Genomic DNA, 26,846 nt, shown 5'->3' with positions numbered 1-26,846 from the left:
GAGAAGATTCCTACACAGTTGACCTAAATCTGTTTCAGTTTCAGTGGCTCAATCTGGACTTACCCAGGAACTCCGAGGCACTCCACCATGGATCCTAATAAAGGACTGAGCCCCATATCATAATGGAGGGGTTCCTTGATGTTTAAATGAAGTGCATATACGCACATGGCAGTACTGGGTGTGTGACAGATACCCCTTAAGTAGGAGGAAAATATTCCAATATAAGGCAAGGCAAGAGAGAAAGATTACAGGAAGAAGAACTGCATGAATTCTGCTCATGTGAAGAGAGGAACCTGTTTCCAGGTTGCACAACTCTCTGAATACAGAAAAATAAATTCTACTTGTCTTATTTTTTAATGATCTCCAGTTCTTCTTGATTTCTTCAGTTTCATTTCCAGCTACAAATCCATCTGAGTCAGTATTTTGTCTGTGTTGTGGCTAGAGAGTCCTCACTGACCTCTTAATTCAGATTAGACGGCCATGAGGACAATGGGCCACAGTATAAACTCAGACATTCAGCACGAGAGGGATGTAAACATAGGTAACACATGATGATCTACATTCCTAGAAAGAAAGGTAAGACGATTTTTATTTTTAAGATTTTATTTATTTGAGAAAGAAACAGAGCGAGCACAAGCAGGGGGAGTGGCAGAGGCAGAGGGAGAAGCAGGTACCCAGAGGAGCAGGGAGCCCACCGCAGGCTCGATTCCAGGATCCTGGGATCATGACCTGAGCCAAAGGCAGACACCCAACCAACTGAGCCACCCAGGCGGCCAAGACTATTTTTTAAATGATTTTACTTCTTTATTTCACAGAGAGAGAGAGAGAGAGGCAGAGAGAGAGAGAGAGGGAGAGAGACAGCACAAGCAGGGAGAGCACCAGAGGGAAAGGGAGAAGCAGGTTATATCCCAGGATCCTGGGATCATCATCTGAGCCAAAGGAAGATGCTAAACTGACTGAGCCACCTAGGGGCCCTAAGATAAGGCATTTTAAAAGCACACCTGAAAAACTCTTTATGAAATGTGGGGAGGGAACTGGAGGCAATACCAGGGCAGCTCCTGATGGTGTCATCTGATGAATAAAAGGAAAGGCCATGGGGACTTGGCAACTACAGTGAGTTCCTGGGATCAGGGAATTCCTATTTTTCTTCATGATTTAACTGCAATCTTGGGTGTTCCTGACAAACGGATGCTGTTGGATGACTGAGATTACTGATCTTCCTCAGGCCTAGATTATTGGCAGTGGTTGGTGACAGTACTGGATGATGGAAACACTGTGGACATCGCTTTAAGACATCACACGACAGACTAGATGTTGGAGATGAAGCGTTCTGGACCCTGTAATAGGCAGGATCAGCAAGGCATGGGCTGTGGCTGCACAAAGCACTGGTATCCCAGGTGTATAACCCAGCATAGGTCTGATGCACTGTAGGTCGGTGCTCTTCCAGGGATGCGACTCAGAGCTGACGCGTACTTCCCTCGTTCCTCTTAGCCCGTGATTAGGGTAGTCACGTGCTCTGGGCTCTGTGCTGGTTAACGATTAGTGGGGACACAGGTCAGCAGTCAGAGGCAGTGAGCATCTCTGCTTCAAACAGTCCACCCAAATTCCAGGCCAGAAATCCCCATGGTCTTTCACAGCCCTTGCTGTTCTACACCCATCCTGTCTGGAGTGGAACTGGGATTTCTATCAGTTGTGGAATCCACTGCAAAGAAGTGGGTGGCAGGTTACTCCCATTTAACATTATTACAGGTGAAATATAATACTCCATGTCATTTTGTAGCTGTGCACTTGTGTTCAGCTATACCAAGAAAGGGTAATACTTACAGAAAATAAGCTGTATAGTTTGTTTTAGGTACACAGTGAATTTGTAGGAAGCCCGTGTCTGATAAGATGACTGAGACATCATATGGGGTACCCTCTTTTTCCTCATTTTTGCTCTGGTATGATCTGTATGAAGCACTGTGCCCTTCTTTCATCTCTCGTGGCCCTGAAATGGTTGCCCCACCACTAGGTACCAAACTCTGTTTCATGATTAAGAAGGAGTAAGAAAAAATCTGACAGCACATAGGGATTTTGATTGGAAGCTATTTCTTTTTCATTCAGGACAGGCACTTCTCCATCTCACTGACCAGAGCTCTCTCAGATGGCGTTCTAAGCAACACTGTATGTGGAGCACAAGTGGACCCCAAGAATGTCACTAAAAATGGGCACTTTAACCTGCACTGTGTCACCGCATCTGGCACAGTGCATCGCCCTTTTCAGTATAACAAGGTGTTATGAAAATCTCTCAAATTTAGAAAATGCTTAACCCAGATGCACAAGATTTTTATCATATGTGCAAACAGAATGCGTCTTTTGAGGTAGGCAGGTACAGATGTTCAACAATGCACATACGTTATTTAGGAGTTTAGGGAAAAATTGTTGGGGAGGAATAATATTCCTTTACCATTCAAGATTATTTTACCTGGACTACGTGTCAAATTGACAGAGACAGATTACAGCAGAAAACAATCCCAAAGTCTAGTTGCATGCACCCAAAACCCAATAATGAAAGTGAGGCCCATAAAAATAACTAATGTAGACAGTTTTTATGATTTTTTTTTAGGAAAAAGAAGAGACAATACATCTGTGAGAATTTGACAGCATAAAGAAAACTCCTGTTTGGGCCTTGAATTAGCATGGAATTCTGAGTGGAATTAAGGCAGTGGTAGTAAAGTTGTGAAAAGTAGCAAGTTTGTTCATGGACACTTCTCAGCTCCTAATTCCCTATCCGTGAAGATAAGAATACCTCTTTCTCTCTCTGTGCAGGAAAGTTATCCATTACATGGGAGATTGATTTCCTGCTTTCTGGACACAAATGGGGGTTGGAGTGTTCTTTTTCTGCATTGACTGTTCCCTAAGTAGCTTTTATTTCAAAATAATCAATCTGGCAAATGGGGCACATTTTAGGGCAGCCTGCCATTGTCCCCGACACAAACTCAGGAAGATGACCTGGCAATCCACCGTAGCGGGGAGATCAGAAGCCTAGAACCCTCGCCGTCCACAGCCCCACCCAGATCCACCTTCTTCCAAAGATTTTCCGGGTCTGTCCCCTCTCTGGGCTCCCCCCTCACTGAATAGTTGGAAGGAGATCAAAATTTTCTTTGGCTGCTTATTCCCAGTCTCAATGGTAGGTGCTCACTTTTTGCTGAAACCCAAGAGCAGATTCGTGGGAGTAGAGAACTGCATGTTTGGGTGCCTAAATGTCTGTCTTTGTCACTAAAGTCAGTGCTTCTTGTGCATATGCGTTCAGGACCTTTTTTCCATTCATGAACATCCAGTTGTTCCTGAAGGTTAAAACAGTAAATATCCACATAAATGGTGAAATTATAATCCAAACCTGGTTTCACCTCATGGTGGGTGTTGAGCCAAAAACACCACCAAGTCAAAAATAAGAAAAAGACAGGTTTTAGTTGTATCAAGTAAAGAGAACACCAGGAACATTTCCTGCATCTAGCTCCCTAAGCAACAAAACTGGGTGAGTTTTAAGCTAAGGGCACATGCATATTCATCAAGGGGCCTGGAAAAGGACATTTCAGAATGAAATCCATAAAAAGTCATCCTAAATTGACAGAATCCAAGTCCCAGTTGATTGAAGTCAAAGCACCAGTAATTGTGGGCATCATCAGTTCTCTGGCTCCTTTATTCTGTTATTTGTGTGCTCAAAGGGGTTTAATTCCCACAACAGCCACTAGAGAATCTCTGTTAAGACAACCTTTACTTTGGGAAAAAAAAAAAAAAGATAATCTTTACTTTGGAAACAGCAATGGGAGTTTTATCATAGATTAATTGTCTCTGATATGGTTAGACTATCCCCTCGGCTTGTGGTGGTTGTTTGTATTTACAGTCTTTTGCTGCCTTAAAACCATTAACTATTATTAACTATTAATAACTATTATTATTAATCAGGAAAAACAGTATCAAATTAGGGACATATAGGCTATGGCAAAATGATAGGCAAGTCTAGGGAACAAAGAGGAGGGATGCTTTTCTGAGGAGAGAAGAGGGAAGTTGAGAACTCTGTTATATACTAAAAGTTCTTTGGAGTAAAATGGTAGTTTGAACGACAGTGGTTTTTCAGTGGTTGAGCTATTGCCTGGGAAGGATTAAGAAAAGCATTTCTTCCTCTGTCTGGAATAGTATACTCTATCTCCAAGGTAAAGTCTGTAATGTCAACACCTTTCCTTCCTGTTGGATCTGCCAATGACTATGAGTCATGGGGCTTGAGAGCGCCCCCTGCTGAAACCTCCTGACTCCATTTTAGTGAGGCTTTACCATTTGACCAACATCGCAAAATTTCCTTCACTGGCAGCTGCTGGTAACAAAACTTCTAATCTTCACTTTGATAATTTCACTTTTTTTTTTTTTTTAAAGATTCCATGTGATTTCATACAATCTTTTTTTTCCATGTGTGTCTTATTTAATTCAACAAAATATCATACGGATTTTATGGGCTAAACACAAGCTACCCCATGATGGGACACTTTGGCAGAAAGATTGAGTTAAAAAGCAATCAAAATCCAGCAGATTCAGGAAAATTTTTTCTACCCCCCTCACTGACTAAAAAGAATTTAGATAGAGAAGCTGCCCCAGGATGAGAGCTATCAACATACATAAGTACATTATGAAATATACTAGGTAAGAGAAACAGGAAGGAACCTAACAAGACCTGTTTGAGCCAAATTCTCTATGTCCTTTTTTTTTTTTTTTTTTTTGAGTGGCCCAAAGAATATTTGTTTACCAAATATTTCCTCTTTTTCTTCTTCTTGTGAATCATATCTCTTCCCCTGGCATTCCCAGACTTCTACCTTGTTCTTCCTTTTCTTATTCTGCTTTTCTCCTCAAAGACATATATACCTTACTTTGTCAGTCTTTGAAACTTCCACATCTGTGTGGAGTCTTCATACATATTGTTTAAATTTTATTTTCTCCTCTTTATCTCATGACAATTTGATTTGTAGTCAACAATGAGAACTTCCTCTTATGTTCATTTTTGTATATTCCTCCAATCTATACTTAGCTCCTGTTTTATACACTTAATGTTAAGGAAGAAAAAGAAACAGAAAGGCTGGGCCCAGCATCTACATTCTCAGAGAAAATAGGGGACATCTAGTACCAACCCCTCAAGTATTACGAGGATTAACTCACCTACAAATTCCTGAGGTCCCAGCACAGCATCATGGATCCTATGTGTGTGCACAGAATAAAAGCTCAGTACACACCGCATTAATAATGTATCTGTTATTTCATAAATATAGACTTTCCAGGCTAGAACTACTCCAAGCTCTGTTAGCTATATAAGTCTAACTCACTCACCTATGCTCTGTAACTTAAGGCTTGACTAATTGTAGGTTCTTGAGATCAACAGACCTCTGAGGTGAGAGAAACAAGGAACCTGATGTTTCTAGAAGATCAAGATTGACCATGGTAGGAAGTGGCCTCCCCGGATGCCAGCAAGTCTCCTTGAGATCATAATAAGAATAATGAAGCACTATTCCCCCTGCATGTCAATGCTCACTGTTCCTGTGTGCCTCCCCCTTAAACACTTCCTGCTGTGACTTTGTAGATTGTCTTTGGACATGAATCCACCACGTTCCCCATCTGCCAACCTCCTGAACAAAGCAAATTTTCCTCTCCAACTGTGAAAATTAGTAATGGGATATCTCGCTAAAATGGAGTCAGAGGTTTTTGGCAGGAAGAGCTCTCTTGACCTACCACCGGAAGTCAGTTGCAGACCCAACAGAAAGAGAGGCACTTGGTCTTACATGGACTTGATCTTGCTGCAGGATACTATTCTACTCCAGCCGAAGGAAGAGACACCTTCCGTAGGTATAAAAAATGCTTTCCCTCCACAAGGGCATTTATATATAAATGGACTGACTTAAACAGAAGTAATTTAGAATCCATAACTGGATTCTTTGATCTTTCCAAAGTTACTTTTATCAAAGATGAGGTGGACAAACATCGTTCTAAAATTGACAAAACTGAATGGGATTCCTATTTTAATTGGTATTTGGATGGTTTGCCTCATACCAACCTATAGTTTTTCAACTGAATAGGGTTAGCAAACAATTTCATGCACAGAAAAGGGCTTCTGAGGCCTATTCTTCCTCCCCCTGACATTCTTTGTCAACAGTCGCTAGGAAGCCACGCTGCGCTCAGGCCCCACTTCCAAAACCATCTTCCTCTGTTCTCTCCCTTCTTCATCCTCACTCTCATTCTGCCCTTTTGTTGCCCCTTCCTTTTCCTCTGAAGTTCCCTCTACTACCTCCTCTCCTGAACCTATTAAAATCTGCCCCCTTAAAGTTAAGTCTTCTGAAGATCTAAGTGGTAACAAGGTTTAGAATAAGGGTAAACTTTGAGCAATAAAGAGTTCCCTAAGTTGACTGAGGATCTCCACAGGTTTGCTGAAGAATTTAACATATTGACTCAAAGTTCCCAAGCTGGTTTTTCAGATTTATATCAATTGGTCAACATGCTTGTGGTGAGGGCCAGGCCAAATATTAGATGAAACTAGCCCAATGGAAACATTGTGAACAGGATCTAAAGAAACACACCCCTAACTCTGGGCAAGATGCTAGAAAACTTGATAGAAGACACCAACAGTCAATTATATTGGCTTATCTGAATCCAGTGGATCAGCACAAAATTCAGATTTGTGCACAAGAGGCTGATGAATCCCTTCATAAGGATTAGAATCAACTCCAATTTGTCTTTACAGACGGATTCTGTCAGGGTACCTGGGTGGCTCAGGTGATTGAGTGTCCAATTCTTGATTTTGCTCAGGTCATAATCTCAGGGTTGTGAGACTGAGCCCTACTTCAGGCTCCAGGCTCAGCACAGAGTCTGCTTGAGATTCTCTCTCTCCTCCCTCTGCCCATACCCCTGCTCCCGCTCTAAATAAAGAAATAAGTAAATAAATAAATAAATATCTTTAAAGATGGATTCTGTCAACAACCTGAATGGTCCTGGAAATAGATTCTCCCCTAGAGACTGCAGAGAAAATCCCATGCCTCATGAAACCTTGATTTTGACATTATAGGACCCTGAACAGAAAACCTGGAAAGCCCACTGAAATTAAAATATATAATCAGCAGAGTGTTCTTTTTTGGCTCCTAAATGTGTGGAAATTTGTTACAGCAGAGATAGAAAACATCTACACATAGTACAACATTAAGTATTTCGTATGTTCATGTTGTATAATTTTTATTTTACAATTAAAGTAAAAATCCACATTTACTGCCCCCAGTAACAGTATGATCTTCAGTCATAACAACTCATCAGTTTGAGGTGTATCCTCTTTCTTGTGCAATTACACAGTGTACGTGAAGTTCCATTTGAAATTGTATAACATACAAACTATTTTGTACTTGCTTTAATGTTTGCATAAACATTGTCATATCAAAATTACTCTCAATAAAACTGCTTTCCTTAACCAATGCTATATGGAGGTGGTGTCTTCACAGCAGTAGAAATGGATTTATTGCATTTCTGAAACATGTCCCGCTGTAATTGTAACATGCTTGTTGAAACACCTCCTTGTTTACACACAAATGTATCTGTCTCCTGTTATCACATACATCATGAAATGTGGATCTTTGATTTGCACACATGTAACTTACTGGGTGGGTCTGGGACATGAGACTGCTGCACCATCATGACTGTGTGTTCTTACAATGAGTGGACAAATATTGAACTACCCTTGCAAATCGATTAAAACATACACACACACACACACACACACACACACATATCCTACCAACTGTGTTTCCACTGTTAAAAATCAAACAAGGAAGCCATAGACTCAGGTGGCTTTAATGTCTCGATAACCTCTGTAAGCAAACCACAACTTAATTCACAGTCAATGCACCGGAAAGGAAGAAAATGAACTTAAGAACAAACTGTTACAATCAACTAGGCCTTCCAAAAAGAAGGCAACTGCTTAGGGTATATCCAATCAAATACTGCCCTTCCACAACCTCTCTATAAAAAACTCATTGCTACCTTCTACAGGTGGAGCAAGACCACTTGAAAAGACAAGCCTACCGGTCAAATTTACTCTGGAAAATTTGAATGTACATCACTTCACCTCTAAAGATCACACAGTACCACTTTCATTTTGACCAGTTTCTCAAGAGGCCTAAACTCCTTACCCATGCTGCAAGTGGGCAGTGCAACAGGTTTCCCCGCCCCCGCTCACTTTTGCACATGCGCACAAAACACCAATGCGATTCTGCCTTCACTTCCCCAGACTTTGCCTTTGGTAATGGCTTCCCACAGCCCCTGCGCAAATTGAGATGCCCAACAAGTGCTGCACATGCGCACAGAGGACTTGGGGCGCACACAGCTGAGCCCAAACCTGCAGTCATGTGTTCCTCCCTTCACCAGCCGGGGTTTCCAGAGCACCACATCTGAATATCATCTCAACCAAGCTCACACGCCTGAGTTCGCGGTTCAGGCGAGCTAGGACCAGAGTCTATGTTCAGAGAGTCCTCACTCTGACCAACGTTGTTATTGCACCCAGAGTTTTTGCTGTCCTTTCCCGTTTCTGCCTTTCCTATTGCCAAAACGTCACACATGTGCACACGGAAAACAGAGGTNNNCCGCTCAAGGTCCTGAGTATGTCATCTGCCACAGTGCAGAGGATCCCAGAATATATGGAGATCAGGGACTGGACATCCGGGATCACGCTGTGCAATATCCACGCTTATGGCCTCTGTCAATCCCACCTCTCCAGCGGATCTTCTGATGCCCCCGGATTCCTGTTTCCTATTTCGGACCTAACATTGTGGGCACAGAGCTCAGGTGCCCAGAAATTACATCGATAACAGTCCCTCTGCCTAAATGGGTATTACAGAGGGGCTAACAGAGCACTGTCTGTTCAGATTCTGTGGAAAATAACCTCAGACCACGAAACTGCCCTCCACGGCTCCACCGCCAGTCCCTGTGCCTCCCTTCTCAGAAGAGCTCAGAGAACAGAGTTCCTGGCAGCTCCATCTGGGTGGCCCAACCTGGCATTCACACTTTCCTTGAGGCTCAGACTCGGATAAAGCAGAGCAAAAGACTTAAAATTTGGGGAGGCAGTTTCACCTTTCTGGTTAAAACACTGCTTCCAAGGTAACACATAGCATCCAACCTTCCATTCCTGGAATGTCCACTGATAGTCCACACATTAAAGTTAACCAAATACATCCATCCAAATGACGGACCCATCACATGTCTCTCAGAGCCTTAGTACCCTTCCTATCTCCCAGTCTGCTCTCTATATTTGTGCGATCACATCCAACATTATTTTTAAGATTAATGATATTGAAAAAGAAGAGAAAGAAATCTCTACTCCCAAGAAGGCACACCCAGCATCCAAATCCTCCTGGAAAAAATGATCCTAGAGTACCCAATTCCCAGTTCAGCACGATTAACATGCATAACGTATGCAAGATTCCCAGCAGTGTCCTGGACACACAGCGTCGTTTATACTCATGAACATTCATTTCATGAATGAGCACATGCCATTTATCCAAAACAGCCTTGCTCAGACAACATCACCTTATCTAGTCCCTCCCTAACTTGTATGGGATGAGCAGAGAATGTCATCATTGCAGAAGCTGTTAGTAGTCATCACTGGGAAAGGCAGTATTTGTGTGGAGAAAGGACAGTTTGGTATAAGGGACTCAGATGCGCTCTTGTGCTTTCTTTAACATAATATTACTGGTAATGAAGTCTAGGGAGAGCAATCTCAATGATTATTAAAAATACACATTAATGGACTTCATCCACACCTAGGGAGTCATGATACCACAGCATGGGGCCCCAGTGTCTGTTTTTAATGGGAACCTCAAATGGTTTGTATATACATGAAATTTTGACGACATTTGAAAAGTAGTTCTCAGCCATGAGTTCACGTTGGGATCTCCTATGTAGGTTTGAGAACTACCATGTCCAGTGTCGCAACCACAAAGATTCTGTCACTTAGTCCTTGATAGGGCCTAGCGTCAATTAGGTCTTAATGAACGGGCCCAACATATTCCACTGTGAGGCCATTGTAAACACTGAAGCTCCCAGGTACATTTCTGAGGACAGAGCACAGAGTCTGATCAATGGGGAAATCTCCATGGGGAAGGCTACTCTGGATAAGATTTGAGAGGGGAGGGTCAGTCTACCCCACATTCCTGATGTTGTAAGAGAATCTCTGCGTGTCTCCGGGAGACAAATGCACCCAATAATGGGAAAGCAGTAAATCACACTGGGGCCTCCACTTAGAAGCTCCCTGTGTGTGCAGATTTTCCCATGCCCCCAAAAGCAATGGAATAGTAATCGGATCACATAGACCCACAGTGGCCCTGGGGAGGCTTTTGGAATTCACCGTGAATGCCATGGAAGACGCTAGAACAGAAGGTAAGTCCTTAGAGGATGTAGGGCCATGTGAAGAGTGAGACAGGAGATGTCCCTCTGTGACCACCACAGAATTAAACCTAGGCTTCCAGAATCATTCCATTCAAGCAGAGCAGCCCAAATCACATTTTAAGGTCAAGTTTTCTCCTTTGACCTTTGGTCCTCACCTCTGTCATCTGCTTCATTCATTCCCACCTACCTGGGCATGTGGCTACCGTCTCCTTTCTCTTCCTGTGCTGGGGCTCTTTACTTTTCCACAGAAGTTGACCAGATCCAGACTACAGACAGCAAGACCTATTGACAAGAAAGAGAAGCATGACTCCTGCTGGAGAATCTACAATTTCAAATCCAGCACAACGCTCGGTAGAGAAGAGAACACATTACAGAAGCATATAGAAAATTACTTCTCCAAACATTGTTTCCTGATGGCCTCTTTATTGTATTTAGGAAACATTTTCAATGTTCAGCTCCTTAACTCCACTTCCAACTACTGCTGAATCAGAAATCAGAAATAAGGAACAGATATTTGATTTTAAGATGTGGGCAACAATATTTTATGCCAGTTAGTTTCTAGAACTATCACTAACCTAGAGCGAAGTTTACAGATAACCTCTGGGAATGGTAACGCTGAAATCAAGACAAAACATCATGAATATTTTCTTCCTTACACCAACAAATGTTATCATTTCAAGGAAATAACTAGGCATTTGTGCTGAATTACACTATAGAATTTTAAGACACTTGAATATACAGTAATTACACAGTACTTGTTTCATTCTGCTGAAAATAAAAAAGTAATAAAGGAGAGCATATCTGTGACACTATGCAGAATTAAATGGAAACTCATGAAACCAAAGGCCATTTAGTACCTTTATTTGCAAAGGCCAAGATCTCCTGTAAAGAAAGGTGAGTACCCGCATTTTCCGAGGGAATCTAGCACAGAGACCCTGAATCAAGTGAGCAAAGTAACATTAAATGTAACAAAGACAAATTGGTATCAGTGGCCTGATGCACATAGGACTCCTCACTGTTGTGATAAAGTTTACAAAACAAACAAATCATATTATGACTCCAATCAGGAAAATATAGCAGTTTTATGAAATTTCAAGCCAGAGGTAGCTCCCATATCCTGCAATCTTTAATGTACTTCAAATAGTAAGTCTTTCGTTGAAGCAATCTAGACAGCAAGGCTTTTTCAGAACATTGACTTATTCGGGACCTGATAGCCATCTGGATTGTCTGTTCATTTTCGTTCAGTTTATATAGACTCAGGCCACACCCAGACAGAATCTAAATATTACATATTTCCTCCTTCTTTGGGATTCCAAAATCCGACAAATCCCCAGTGAGGATCATGGGTATCAACACATCCCCATGTTGATCTGTCACAGGGGGAACATTTCCCATAGTTGCATGTCATGAGTTCATGGTAGGAATTCTTCATGCTGCATAGAAAGCCCAGTTGGAGAGAATGGAGATGGCCCCAGGGATGTAAGAGAGGAATATCCTAAAGGGCTGACTTGACTCTCATTAAAAGGATAAGTAGTCCAAAACATATTTGCTAGGCAGGACCACCAGAAGTAGAGAAGTGAATGTTTGCAAGTTCTAAATAGATGGGCTTTCCGTAAGAAATGAGGACACTGCCCCTGAGCTAATCAAGACAAGATTTACCTGAGAAGCAGCCATTTCTTCCTCTCCGTTCTGTCCTAGGTTTCTTTCTCGGGTGAGATTATGTAAAGAAATCACACCTGTATGCCTTTAAAGACCTCAGCACAGCCTCGTCACCTGCTATCATCAGCTCAGAGGCAGAAGGATCTCGAAATGCACAAAAGGCCACCCGCTCCTTTGTCACAGGAAAGGTTCAGAAAAACGAGTTCCTACGTGGACATTTGAGTGTGAGTTTCCCCTTCCTGGTTTCAGATGTCCTCCCCTCCCAGACAGCGACAAATCCTGCCACAGGTAACGTGGGCTGCACTACCTGCTCCATCCAACTCCAGATCAGTCTGTTATCTTCTCTTCAAATGAAAGCCGGAGTCAGTTCTCACAAATATACCTTCGAATCCTTGTGCTTCACCCTGGTCTACCTGAGAAGCACCTGGAGCACAGAGGTAAAGCAGCACTGATGCTCTCGCCCTGACCAATAGACAGACTCTGGCAGAGGACAGAGGTGATGGTGGTTCTGAAAACTCACCCTGGGCTCTTTACTGTAAACCCAGGCTGATAAGCAATGATGTGCTTTCAAGTTTGAACGTGCATAGAAATCATTTGGTGTCCAGGTTCCATGGAAGAAATGGTGATTCTGCAGGTTTGTAACGGGGTCTGAGAATTGGCATCTGTCATGAGTTCCTTCTTAGTGGGGACATTGCTCCTGGAGACCCACGGTTAGTGTCTACACTAGAGAATGCAGGCACAGCGCACCTGAGCCCCCCACACCCTCCATCTTATGTCAACACAAACAACTCCTGGTGAGTTCCCAGGAAAGAGTTTACTATTTACTTTTCGCTGTTGTGAGTTTATTGTTGGTCCCAGCAAAGACCACCATCAGCACCCCGAAGGACCACATGCTTTCATAGCACTTATACAGAAAAAAAAAAAAAGTCTACAGAGAGAAGGCTACTGAATGCACTAATGTCGAAGTAAGTCTCTATTCGGAAGACAATGTGTATACGATGATTACTGCAATGTTGATTGAGCACTAATTTTCTTTTTCAAGATTTTATTTATTTGACAGAGAGAGAGACAGCCAGCAAGAGAGGGAACACAAGCAGGGGGAGTGGGAGAGGAAAAAGCAGGCTCCCAGCAGAGCAGGGAGCCCGATGCTGGGCTCGATCCCAGGACTCTGGGATCACTCCCTGAGCCGAAGGCAGACGCTTAACGACTGAGCCACCCAGGCGCCTGGAGCACTAATTTTCTGTTCACAAGGAAGTTATGGTGCACCGTGTTGCACATATGATGCGATTTCACCCCCATAATACCCTGCGAGCTGGGCACTAGGTGTCCTATAATAACCATTAAGATGTACATACTGGGCCCCACCTATCTGCCTTGCCTCTTGTCTCCCTACAGATTTTTTTTTTTAAAGATTTTCTTTATTCATTTGACAGACAGACAGACAGACAGACAGCGAGAGAGGGAACACAAGCAGGGGGAGTGGGAGAGGAAGAAGCAGGCTCCAGCAGAGCAGGGAGCCCGATGCAGGGCTGGATCCCAGGACCCTGGGATCATGCCCTGAGCCGAAGGCAGACGCTTAACAACTGAGCCCCGATGTCTGCCTATGGATTAAAAAAAAAAAAAAGTTGTGGCTCTCTGCTCCTCCTCAATCAACAGACGGCCGTGTTTTCTGGTAGTGCCAGCCACATCCCCAAGACACAATGTTGAAGGTCAGAGTAAACAGATGTGACCAATTGAGCACCTGGTCACCAGGACTGTTACGTAACTCTAGCAACGTGGATATTGTTGCCATCAATAACTCATTTATTGAGCTCAAGTACATGGGCTACATTTTCCAGTATGATTCCATCCGTGGCAAATTTCACAGCATAGTCAAGGCTGAGAATGGGAAACATGTCATCAATGGAAACCCCATTTCCATCTTCCAGGAGTGAGGTCCCACCATCAAATGGGGTGATGCTGGTGCTGAATATGTTGTTGAGTTCACTGGGGTCTTCACCACCATGGAGATGGCTGGGGTTTACTTGAATGGTGGGCCTAGGTGGGTCATCATCTCTGCCCCTCCTGGTGATGCCCCCATGTTTGTTATAGGCATGAAACATGAGAAATATGACAACTCCCTCAAGATTGTCAGCAATGCCTCCTGCACCACCAACTGGCCCTTCTGGTAAAGGTCATCCGTGACAACTCTGGCATCAGGAAGGGACTCATGACCACAGGTCAGGCTATCACTGCCACCGATGACGATGGACAGCCTCTCTGGGAAACTGTGACATGATGGCTGATGGGTTGCCCAGTACATTATCCCTGGTTCTACCAGCACTGCAAGGACATCCCTGAGATGAATGGGAAACTCACTGGCATGGCCTTCTGTGTCCCCGCCCCCAGTGTGTCAGTCATGTTTCTGACCTGCCACCAGGAGAAAGCTGCCAAATATGATGACATCAAGAAGGTGGTGAAGCAGGCATTGGATGGGCCTCTCAAAGGCATCCTCAGCTACACTGAGGGCCAGGTTGTCTCCTGCAACTTTCACAGGGACACCTACTCTTCTACCTTCGATTCTGGGGCTGGCATTGCTCTCGGTGACCAGTTTGTGAAGCTCACTTCCTGGTATGATAATGAATTTGGCTACAGACTGTAGCCAAATCTTATGGTCCATACGGCCTCCAAGGACTAAGAGCCCCCTAGACTACCAGCCGAAGCACAAGCAAGAGGAAGAGAGAGGCCCTCAGCTTCTGGGGAGTCCTTGCCCCCAAGTCATCCCCCAAGACACTGAGAATCTCCTGACCTCCAGTTACCATCCCAGACTCCCTGAAGAAGGGGAGGGACTGGGGGAGCCCTATCTTATCATATACCAGAATTAAGTATACTGTACCCCGGGGCGCCTGGGTGGCACAGCGGTTAAGCATCTGCCTTCGGCTCAGGGCGTGATCCCGGCGTTACAGGATCGAGCCCCACATCAGGCTCTTCCGCTATGAGCCTGCTTCTTTCTCTCCCACTTCCCCTGCTTGTGTTCCCTCTCTCGCTGGCTGTCTCTATCTCTGTCGAATAAATAAATAAAATCTTTAAAAAAAAAAAAGTATACTGTACCCGGGGGGGGGCGGGAAATAAAGTTTGTATATGGTAGGAGCGAAATATGGATGAATGGAAAAATACAGAAGGGAAAGATAGATTAGTAGTTCAGAGAGTTTTCACTCTTGTGTTTACATTTTTTTTAACAGGATAGAAAATGTTTGACTTTATACATAAATGCCAGTTTTCCTGTACTTTATCCATACTCATCAGCAATGTATGATCATTTTAATTCCTCCACATTGGTGTTAACAGTTTTAGTTTTTTCCTCAAATTCAGTCATTCTAGCAAATAGGAAGTACCATCTCCCTGTAGTTTTACTGCTTTCTAGGAGGAATAAAGAAAATATGACATATATGCATTATATAGTATTAAGATATAAAATACATATATCATAGATTATGTATCATAAATAATACATGATATATATATGCAACATTCAGTCTTAATAAAAGAAGAAAGATGTCCTTCCATTTCAGACAAAGTAGGTGAGCCTGGAGGATCTTACTTTAAGTGGAATAAGCCACACAAAATGGCAAATGCTAACTTATCTCAATTATATCTGGAATCTAATAAAGTTGAACTCCTAAAAGCAGAGTAAAACCACGATTGCAGGACATGGCTGAGGGCGAAGTGGGAGATGTTGGTCAAACGGCTCAAAATTTTAGTTATGCAAGATGAATAAATTCTGGAGATGTAAAGTACAGCATGGTGACTACAGATAATTCCATGTCTATTATTATACTTGATACTTCCTAAGAGAATGTATCTTCGATGTTCTCAACAAAAATTAATTTAAAAATCAGAAATACAAAATCCTAACACTATGAGGTCATGGGCATGTTAATTAGCTAGATTGCTTTAATCGTGTCATAACATACACATTTTAATCATGTCATAATGTATACATATATTTACGTTTTGTTACTTGAGCAACTACTGAAATCTGCAGGAATGGAAAAGAGGATTCTGGGTGAAAGGATGGTAAAGCACATGATTTAATGATAAACAGAAATGAAGGCACTAAAATATACAGTCCTTCGGCTCCCTTGATCGGATTCTGGGTTTTGGGAATTGTGAGCACCAGCCCTGGAGAGATGAAAGGAACACCCCGTCAGAATCTGATCCCTCGAATCTGTCCTGGGAAGGGAGGAGATCCAGAGCCAGGCCAGACCTGCACACAGCCTCAGAAGGGGGTGGATCTGGTTTGGGCAAGGGGGGGAGCTGGCTGCTTCTGGGGTACTTCTAGGCTTGTCATTCTTAAGCCTTCCTAAAGAAATCAACACCCAGAATTCATATTGTTTTAATCTATTTAGTCTCTCTCCTATTTCAGAAAATAAAATTTAAAAATGCAATTTAACATTAACACTTAGCATTTTCAGGGGCAATTACAACAGAAAACTTTCTTAACAAGAATGCAAAATAAGTGCTACTACTACTAAAGACTCTTTGGTCCATGGATGACCCATCAAAGGTGACACCAGAACTCACACCACAACAGAGAGAGGGAACTGGCCCAACTGAAGCAAAGTCCCCTGTAAACCACCTCTTCCTCACATTGACTCCACAATCCTGAATTCAACAATGAACCCATCTGCTCTCACCTAAAAGTTCCTGGATGGTAGGCATCATGACTCTTCATCTGTTTCTTTAATGACCAGATGCCACGGAAACAATCCGTTTATCTGTTGGCATCTCTACACCTGCTCAGTGTTAACCATGGGAGGGACTGCCACCTGGGTACCAAGATGATTTCTTCTATGGAGGGAGGACAGGACCCTGGATGACTCACTCCTCTCTCTCTCAGATGGAAACATATTCAATTCCTACACAGTCTATACAGGACTTCCCTATATATTCAAGAGTCCCTGATACTGGAGAGCGTGTCCCCAGTGAGCCTGAACTGACGCCCCCATAGGGATCTGGGTAGTGGAAACCATAGGCTTAGTCTGGGCCATCAGGCAGAGCACAGACCTGTCCTGGTGGAGCAGTATCCTCTGATGCAGGTGTCATGTATCCAGTCCCTGAGCAGAGTTCTCTCGAGCAAGATGCCTCTAGTTCTGCCAACATAAGTTACAGGCAGCTGTAGCTGTGTCATGATTCTAGATTTGTTGTGGGTCTTAACCTTGCGCTGTTAAAGGACCTTCTCTCCTCCTGAGGTTGCGCTAAGACAGGACCTAGTGTGGCAGGTTTTAAACCTATGCTTGCTGCAACAATTTGGCATTGATCGTCAGGAGCGCCAGTTTGTTGAAGGGCCATCGACCATGTTAACCATCTTTGTGGAGTTGTCTTCAAAACCCCGCACCCCGGTATATGTTAGGAACGTATAATATCTTTTTTTCTTAAATATTTTATTCATTTATTTGACAGAGAGAGAGAGAACACAAGCAGGGGGAACAGGAGAGGGAGAGGGAGAAGCAGGCTCCCTGCCGAGCAGGGAGCCCGACGCAGGGCTTGATCCCAGGACTCTGGGATCAGGACCTGAGCTGAAGGCAGACGATTAACCAACTGAGCCACCCAGAGGCCTGGGAAATATATCTTATATTGAAAGATACATATTCAAAGGTATTTTGAGTATTTCTGCTTTATTTCAGGAGAAACTATTTCTTTTTTCTTTTTTTAAAGATTTATTTATTTGACAGAGAGAGAGACAGCCAGCGAGAGAGGGAACACAAGCAGGGGAAGTGGGAGAGGGAGAAGCAGGCTCCCAGCGGAGGAGCCTGATGTGGGGCTCGATCCCAGAACACCAGGATCACGCCCTGAGCTGAAGGCAGATGCTTAACGACTGCGCCACCCAGGCGCCCCTCGGGAGAAACTATTTCATTACTGACTGGACTCTGACCTTATCTACTGGGACCATTAGTACAACATAATTTTATGGATAATTGTATAACTACAAAAGGATTCATTATACAGCTATCATTTATTATTACTGAAACAGATTCGATTATTCACAATTTTGCCTGCAACGTGACTGGCTTGTAACTGTACCTAACACTCTGTGAGGCATGAATACATGACGGACCTAAACAAAAACAGGCTACATTTTCTCGTGAGATGAGGAAGTTTTGGAATTCCTCCAGGATACAGAGAAGCACCTGGATACACAGTGGTCATCACTCAACACAGTAAAGGGCTGGCAGTTGGGAAACATACATCCATCAAGGCCAAGTTGTTCACTTGCTACCAGGTGGTCTAATGAAAAAGAGAAAAATTACAGTAATGGCAGAGAGGGTATAAAAAGTTACAAAGGTGCCTTCCAGGACAGAAGTGCTTGGGGTAGTAGGTGTTATCTCAGGGGAGGATCTAGGTGTGCTATTGTTCCCATGAAGGTGTTGGCCCCTAGACTTGTGCTTGCACAGAATGACAACCATAATGAGTCTTATACACAGAACATCTGAGGTACATCTGAATGCTGCATAGGGTCAGTCTATGTGTTTATCACAAAATATGGCAGAATAGACGCCAATATTTACAGTGTTTGCCATGTACTTATTGATCCTCTTGTCACACACAAGTAGCTATGGTATTTCCAAGCTCCTGTAGGTTCCAGCAGAGGATACTGGAAAGGCTAATGGAATGTGAGACTGTTTGTTCCTTAACGCTTTGCCCATCTGGGGTTCCTGGGACTGATGGTGATGGGCTGGAAGACAAGGGGCCAGAGTTGCCAATGGACACTCCTCTGGACACTGTGTGAAACTAGAAATACGTCTGCATCCAAGATCAGGGAGAAAATGTTAAAAACAAAAGCTGCCAAGGCGTCTGTGATTAACACCAGAGGGACGAACTGGCTACATTCACATGACCGAGAAAAACCTCTCACACTCGCCTTGGTTCCCCTGCAATAAAGGGAAATAATGATGACTTAAGAGGTAGAACTCCTACAGGTTTCCAGGGAAAATCTAGACCAGGAAGATCATTCTCAGCTGCCATTTTCAGGGTTCAAATATTTACATTCAAAAACAGAGAAAGCAGCATGGAAAACAGGAATTGTGCGCCATGTTTTCCTTGAAAAATGAAATCCACAAAATTCACCGAAGTTAAAGTCATTCTATAGTGTTTACAATATATGGTCCAGTTATTAATGCTTTATCCTCATGATTTTAATGTTCATGATTTTATGAATTTGGACTAGTATTATTCCTTTCCTACTGATGTTACATAACAGAATACACATGTATTTGGCACAACGCTCTGAAAACTCTTGTAAATTACTAAGTGATAACAGCAGCAGGAGCATTTTTTGTTCTCAGAAGGGACTCTGGGTGGGCTCCTGGTTGGGCGATGGCCATGAGAAAGACCAAGCCATAATCAGAATCTTGGAACACTCAGCTCTTCTCCCCACACCCCTTAATCCAGAGAAGGGAGAAGTGCTGCAAATGGAATCATGACTGGTCATGAGTACATGAAGAAGGCTCCACAAAATCCCAATAGTATGGAGTTGGGGGAGATTCCAGACCAGTGAACACATCCACAGTGGGAAGGTGACACACCCTAACTCCACGGGGACAAAAGCTCCTGATCATGGGACCCTCCCAAATCTCACACTATGCATCTCTTCATCTGGCTATTCATCTGTACCCTTTATCATGGCCTTCATTTTTCTATTTTTTAAGATTTATTTATTTGAGAGAGAGAGAGATTGCATGGTGGGGAGGGGCAGAGGGAGGAGGGAGAAACTCAAGCTGACTCTGCGCTGAATGCAGAGCTCCACACAGGGATCAATCTCAGGACCCTGAGATCATGATCTGAGCTGAAACCAAGAGTAAGAGGCTTAACGGACTCTGCCACCCAGGTGGCCCTATAATAGCCTTTAATAAGCTGGTAAACATGTTTCCCTGAGGTTTGCAAGCCACTCAGCAAACTAATTGAACCCAAGTAAGACATTCTTGGAATCTCTAAACTATACCCAGTCATTCACAAATATGGGTAATAGCCTGAGCTTGTGAACAATATATGAAAGTATGTGTGTAAGGCAGGGGAAGGCCTGCCTTCTGGAACTGACCCCTTATTTGTGGGACCTGAAAATATCTCTGGGTAAACAGTGTTCAAATTAACTTAAATTGTAAGATATACAGACAGTGCTGGAGACTTGCTATTTGTTGTGGGGAAAGCACCCCCACTCTGTATTTGTGACCAGAAGTGTCAGAAATAAAGTGCTCTGTGTAGTAAGAGGGACATGGAGCACAGAAACACATTAGGGAAGAACTGGGTTTTTCCCCTCATAGAAAAGAAACAATAGGGTTTTTTTTTCTTTATAACTGACCAAAATAATTCAATTTAAAAAAAAAGGACTAATGATCATCTAAATATTGGTAGAGTCAACATTTGAACCTGGTCACCTATAGCAACAAGAGGCATTCAAATGCCCTTCCAGAAGAAGACCGGTTCTTGGATTCTCTCCTCTGACAATCAACGCTTCATCCAGAAATCCGTACACAGAACAGCCTCCATGGTCTGAGACTGGAGTGTAAGTTCCAGCCCTGGGCACACATATACCCTGAATGGGTATTTAACTGACCACTGAAGACCAGGTGCACAGGTCCAGCTTCCAGGGTTTAAACGCAGAAGTCCAGCCTATATATGACCCATTTTCACATCCGGAGAACCAAGAACACAGTCCACCTAAAACAATTCATGCCCATCTGTGTATCTGACTGCGTTCTTCACAGGCTAATATCTTCATTGAAGATGACCACCACAAGCATGCCTTCGGATGTTCATTTTCAAAGCAGGTTCCCAAAACAGGCCCCAGTGACATCACCTGAGAACTTGTAAGGACAGAAAATTGGGGAGCTGCAGTCCAGCCCAGAACTACTGAAATGGTAACATGGGAAGAGTCCTAGAAATCTGAGATTTTAAAAGTGCTCCCAGAGGTTCTGATGCAAGATAAATTTGACAGCCTCTGCAGTAAGTCAAAGATCATTCCTGAATTAAGCACAAATAGTCACTCTTAGATATTCTGTTTGGGGTGATGTTACTTATGTGACACACACTCACCACCTAGACATTTCCCATATTCATAAATAAATGGGACCATAAGATAGTGTGTCTTGGCTACCTCATTTTCCACATGTCACTTCCTTCAATGCCCTCCGCCAGCTTCCTGGGATCACCCATAAATACACTTCTCATCACATTCTTTTTTTTTTCCCCTAAGATTTTATTTATTTATTTGACAAAGAGACAGGCAGCCAGCGAGAGAAGGAACACTAGCAGGGGGAGTGGGAGAGGAAGAAGCAGGATCCCAGCAGAGGAGCCTGATGTGGGACTCGATCCCAGGACTCTGGGATCACGCCCCGGGCCGAAGGCAGACGCTTAATGACTGAGCCACCCAGGCGCCCCTCTCATCACATTCTTTCATCAAAATAACCCAACTTAGAATGAATTGGAATTTATTCAAATATTTCATCAAAAAAGATATGAAATACATGTAGCAAAAGATAGGTATTACAATTTATAATAGAGTTGAACATAGAATTCTCACTATGAAACTGCATTTGATGATTTCTACTATGAGAGCATAAATAATTGCAGACTAAAAAGCTCTTAGTCATCACCTCTGAAGAATTAGCACTCCATTTCCATACATGATAAAATTCTTGTGAATCTGAGTAGCACACTCTAATTTCAGGGCCTTTTCACAACATCTGATTCTAGTGCAAGGCATTATGTCCTTTGTGTCGGATGCCTGGAAACCATTCAGTTAACACTGGCCATTCCCAACAAGCTCACATGTCCACCTGTGTTACAGACAGATGTGGAGTGACCACATGACAGCGTTCTGGTCAGTGAGATGAAGACAGAAGCACCTGGAAGAGGTCGGGCTTCCCTGAGCGAAAAAGAGTGATTCTAAAATTCCCTGAGTCCTATCAGATTGACACTGCCTCCTTGATGCGTGGAACATGGTTTGATGCCTGAAGGTGGGGCAAGCATCTCTGCCCATGAGAGCAAGTATTAGCACAGTGTCTGCTGGTAGACAGCATCAGAGGGAAGAAATGGAACACCTAGAACATACCGTGGGGAGGATGAGCCATTTTACCAGACATGAGCATCTACCAACTCACCGTATAGATAACAAAATATACAGCTTCTTTTCTAAAAGCACACATCTGCCTTTTCATGGGATAGCTGACCACAAACTCACAACTACCCCACTACTGCACTTGTACCAGTGTTAAAGGTGAGCATAGGGGTGCCTGAGTGGCTCAGTCATTAAGCGTCTGGCTTCGGCTCAGGGCGTGATCCCGGCGTTCTGGGATCGAGCCCCGCATTGGGCTCCTCTGCTGGGAAGCCTGCTTCTTCCTCTCCCACTCCCCCTGCTTGTGTTCCCTCTCTCCCTGGCTGTCTCTCTCTCCGTCAAATAAATTAATTAATAAAATAATAAAATAAATAAATAAATGTGAGCATAACCTGCTACCCAACTTCATGGTATCAGTTTCCACAATTGTCAGAAATCCTTCCATGCTCCCCACAGGATGGGTAAACATGCAGCATGGGCTGGGAATGCACATAGGAACATCTACCTTAACAAGTAGGTAGATTGCTTGAGGTAGAAATGCTCACTGCCTCCGACAGGTGAACTGCCCCTCAACTAATCAGCGCCTTGCACAGACCTCAAAGAGTAACCCTCGTCACAGGGCTCCGGCAGAACCGAGTTTCCTGCCAGCCGTGGATCAGCTTCACCGCAACGTCCTCCATTTACAGTACATCAGACCCACGTTGTGCTCGTACAGCTAAGATTCTAGTGCTTTGAAACACGACAGCACACACCTTCCTGATCCTTCCAGTGTCCACAAGGCTTCTGCATTTCCAGCATGTACTCTGCCATGTGACATCTGAAGGGTATGGCCACGTTGGCACCTTCCAGCAACCCCTCTCCTTCTACTCCCATAGTTTTTGGCCTGAAAAGTACAGGAATCCCTATCATCCAACAGCATCTGTCCTCAGTACTACACAGGAATTTATGAAATCATGAAGACAGGATTTTCTGAAGGTAGGGAAGAGAAAATGTTAATAAGAAAATCATGAAGAGGGGCACCTGGGTGGCTCAGTTCGTTAGGCATCTGACTTCAGCTCACGTCAGCATCTCAGAATCCTGGGATCCAGCCTGGTATGGAGCTTCGCACTTAGTGGGGAGTCTGCTTCTCTTTCCCTCTCCCTCTGCCCTTCCCCCAATTCGTGCTCTCCCTCACTCTCTCAAATAAATAAATAAAATCGTAAAAAAAAAAAAAAGGGAAATTACATTTACAGTAGTGTACTATAAAAAATATATACATGTAAGTGGACATGCACAGTTCAATCCCACAGTATTCAAGGTTCAATAATACTTTACTTTGTAGTTACAGTCTCTTTACCTACAACCTTGTTTAATGTGGAGTAGGTTAAAGTTAGTGCAAGGATAACATTCACTACATATCAGTGTTAACACACGCACACAACATTCAGTTTCATTAATTAAATAATAAGTTCAAACATAGTCTTAACAAGCTACTGCAAAATCACTGTGTGGTCCCTGGTCAAAATACAGATTACCAGCATTCAACAACCAGTCTTGTTCATCTTCCATAATGAACAGAGAATTGTGGCCCCATGGTTTTACTGATAACATTCCAAATACGTGATCAAATTATGTTCTCAGTAAGGTTTCTGGTCAACAGTAGTCTACTAATAGTTAAATTTTGGTACACATACGCACACAAACTTTTTCCTTAGTTCTCTTACACCTAAATTATATCTTAAGCTTTGTGTATTTACAATTTGCATTCCATGCATACCAAAGTCATGGGAATCTTTTTTGCTCAGGACACGCTGGAAAAAAAAAAAAAACATGAACGAAGAACAGTATAGAATAAAATTTTATAAATGGTGATTTAGAATTCTGCAGGTATGGCTTATAAGTATATTTCTAGTGACTTTGTTACATTAGCATTTGTAGAGTCCCTGGGCATTGTGTTGTGAGCCAAGTTCTACTAAAAGGACACCAAAGAAGATGAAATAGACAAGTTCATTACTCGTAGATCCTAGAGGATGTACACAATATGCCTTGAAAAGTACGTGCTGGAGTCAAGGAGGAGTGCAGGCAGAGAAAGAGGCAGAACTGGGGCAGGTACGTTTATTAGGGTCCATGGTTGGACCACCTTGCCCTTCCTGGGCAAATCTAGAATGCACAATTCAGACCATATACTTCCTTTGTTTTTTTTAATGATTCATTTTATTATTTATTTGAGAGAGAGCACAAGCAGGAGGGGGAGAGGGAGAGGGAGAGAGAATCTCAAGCAGACTCAGCACTGAGTACAGAGCCTGACACAGGGCTCGATCTCATGAACCTGAGATCAGGACCTGAGCTGAAACCAAGAGGTGGAGGCTTAACTGACTGGCACCTAGGCACCCCTCTTGATAATACTTTGTCATCTACATTATAGCCGTCATAATGCTCCAGTAGTTACAAACAGGAGGGAAATACACAATATATAAATTTGGGAAAGATAATCTCAAATCATTTGAGGCTTGATACTACTGGGAAAGGGGAATTCTTGTTATGTGATCCCATTGCATTCGTAAGTATAGTTGATTCTGGAACAATGCAGGGATTGGGTTTCTCTTACATGTATATACTCTGATGTCAAAAAAGTTTTAAGCAATGCTTAAAGGTTTCACCAAATTGTTTACATTTTAAGATTTCTTTCAAATATATAATCTCTGATGTTTAGAAAGTCTTGTGTGCTGGTAAAAGGCTTTGCCACATTCATTTCATTTTTAAGGTTTCCCCCCACTATGTATTCTCTGATGTCCAGAAGACTTAAATGCTGGGTAAAGGCTTTGCCACGTTCCTTACATATGTAAGATTTCTTCTCAGTAAGAAGTCTCTGCTGTTGAGTGAATTTTGAAGACTGCTTTAAAGCTTTGACACATTTACTACATCATCTCTTCAGAAAGGATACAATGACATATAAAAAGGTTAAAGCTTGATAAAAGACTTTCCAACATGTATTTCTTTTATACTGGTATCTGAAAACTGAGTTCTTTAAAGTTTATTAGGATTTACCCGTTAATGTCTATTTCCAGATTTATCACATTCATAAATTCTCTCTCCATTATAAACATGGTAATTATCGAAGATCAAGTCCTCACAAAAGGCCAACCAACGTTCATCACACATAAAACATTGCTCCAAATTATGTATTATGTGATAACTATTGAACAGTGATGGTTGGATAAAGATACTCTAGTATGTATCAATATTAGGGCCTCTGGAACAGGAGAGACTATTTGTTGGTAGAAGAATCATGAACCCTCAGGAAAGGAATTCTGAAATTGATTATATGTAGACTTTAAATCTTCAAATTTCTAATTTATAGAAATGTTTGAATAATTAATACCTCCTATATTTGTATGGTTCAAATAATTACTTTCAGCATGCACTAGGTGACTTTCCAGGATTTCTGCTTTTCTTTTCAGAGAATACGTATGTCTAAAAAAAGGAGTTGCGGCTCTGTATTGACAAAGACAGTGTTCTGCAAATATAATTGTCTTAAAGTGGGATTTTCCCCAAAACGTTTTCTATTCTCTATTTCTTCTGGCAGCAAGGATTCGATTAAGGGTAGTTGTCCCAGTCTAGTTATATCCATTAGAACAACACTGCTTCTGCCCTTCACTTCCTTTTCTCACCTTCTCAGTCTTTCATTAACTGTGAACTCAAAGCCACAGCTTCCATCGTCTTCCCAGTAGCACGTTATGGAATACATTTTCTTTTCCTGTTTTTGTAAAAAATATCCCAGGTGTCATGAGAAGACATAACTGAAAAATACCAAATAAATTATCCCATATAGTACACTCGCAAGTATATACTTCAAAATGCTAATGTATAAAATTAGTATTTGTCAGAGGGCATGAGGAAGATGGAGAGATAGGAAGCACCAGGGCTTTGCTCCGTCATGAAGACACAAACTAACCAAACCGCCTTTCTGAGTGCTCCAGACGCCAGATGGGAGGGGAACACAGCACCCTCAGGCAACCACAGATGAGGACGAGCCCGTTGGAAGAGAGAAGGAGTTTGTTACACTGCCCACGGTAGCTGCTCACCCTACCTGGCGCTCCATGACAAGACTGTGAGAAAACTCTCAACTCCGCAGGAGAAAAAGACACGAGTGAACTTTGTGGGCAATAATCTGGCTTCTTTGCCGCTGCCTGGAGGACTTGTTTCTGTCATGCGTGACACGGAAGGCTGAGGGAATGGGAACACCTGCCTGATGCACTGTGGTGACTACTCACAGAACAGGTAAGTACTTGCTCAAAAACCAGAGAGCGCAGTGCTGAAGATCATCATGTGCAATTAACATGAAACGACAAGTATTTAACTGTGAAAGTACAAGCACTCAGACATTACACATCCCCAGAGTGTTTCACAGGCCCCACAATTACGGCACAGATGGCTGTCAGTTGTGTTCTCCATTACAAAGCAAGTGCGTAAATCCTCGGTCCAGGGTGGTTTTTAAATTTCCAAACATCGCCGAAAGATCACAAGGCATACAAAGGAACAGAAAAATGTGTTCCAATTCAAAGAACAAAAGAAACCCCCCAAAACTGGCCCTAAATTAATAAAGGACTAGAAACCCCCTGACAGAGGATTCAAACTATCATAAAAGTGCTCATGAAGGAAGAGTAGAAAC

The 26,846-nt window shown here is 42.8% G+C and overlaps 2 protein-coding genes and 1 pseudogene across 2 annotated transcripts in view; 2 read left to right on the top strand and 1 right to left on the bottom strand.

Moving 5' to 3' along the window:
- Positions 1–26,846, top strand: part of LOC103657337 (zinc finger protein 91-like) — a 686,132-nt gene that overhangs the window by 531,579 nt on the left and 127,707 nt on the right. The window lies entirely within an intron of this gene.
- The window catches only part of LOC103672894 (zinc finger protein 675-like), a 93,970-nt gene that overhangs the window by 32,275 nt on the left and 34,849 nt on the right, over positions 1–26,846 (bottom strand). The window contains exon 2 of the mRNA XM_040632930.1: positions 10,631–10,725. The gene's annotated coding sequence lies outside the window, so the exon portion shown is untranslated. The remainder of the gene's footprint in view (positions 1–10,630; positions 10,726–26,846) is intronic.
- On the top strand, positions 13,731–15,491 carry LOC103672895 (annotated as a pseudogene).

The sequence above is a fragment of the Ursus maritimus genome, unplaced genomic scaffold, assembly GCF_017311325.1.
Source record: "Ursus maritimus isolate PB19 unplaced genomic scaffold, ASM1731132v1 scaffold_19, whole genome shotgun sequence".
In the NCBI taxonomy this organism is placed as follows: domain Eukaryota; kingdom Metazoa; phylum Chordata; class Mammalia; order Carnivora; family Ursidae; genus Ursus; species Ursus maritimus.
Note: the sequence above shows the minus strand (reverse complement) of the source record. Positions and strands in the feature narration are given on the sequence as shown.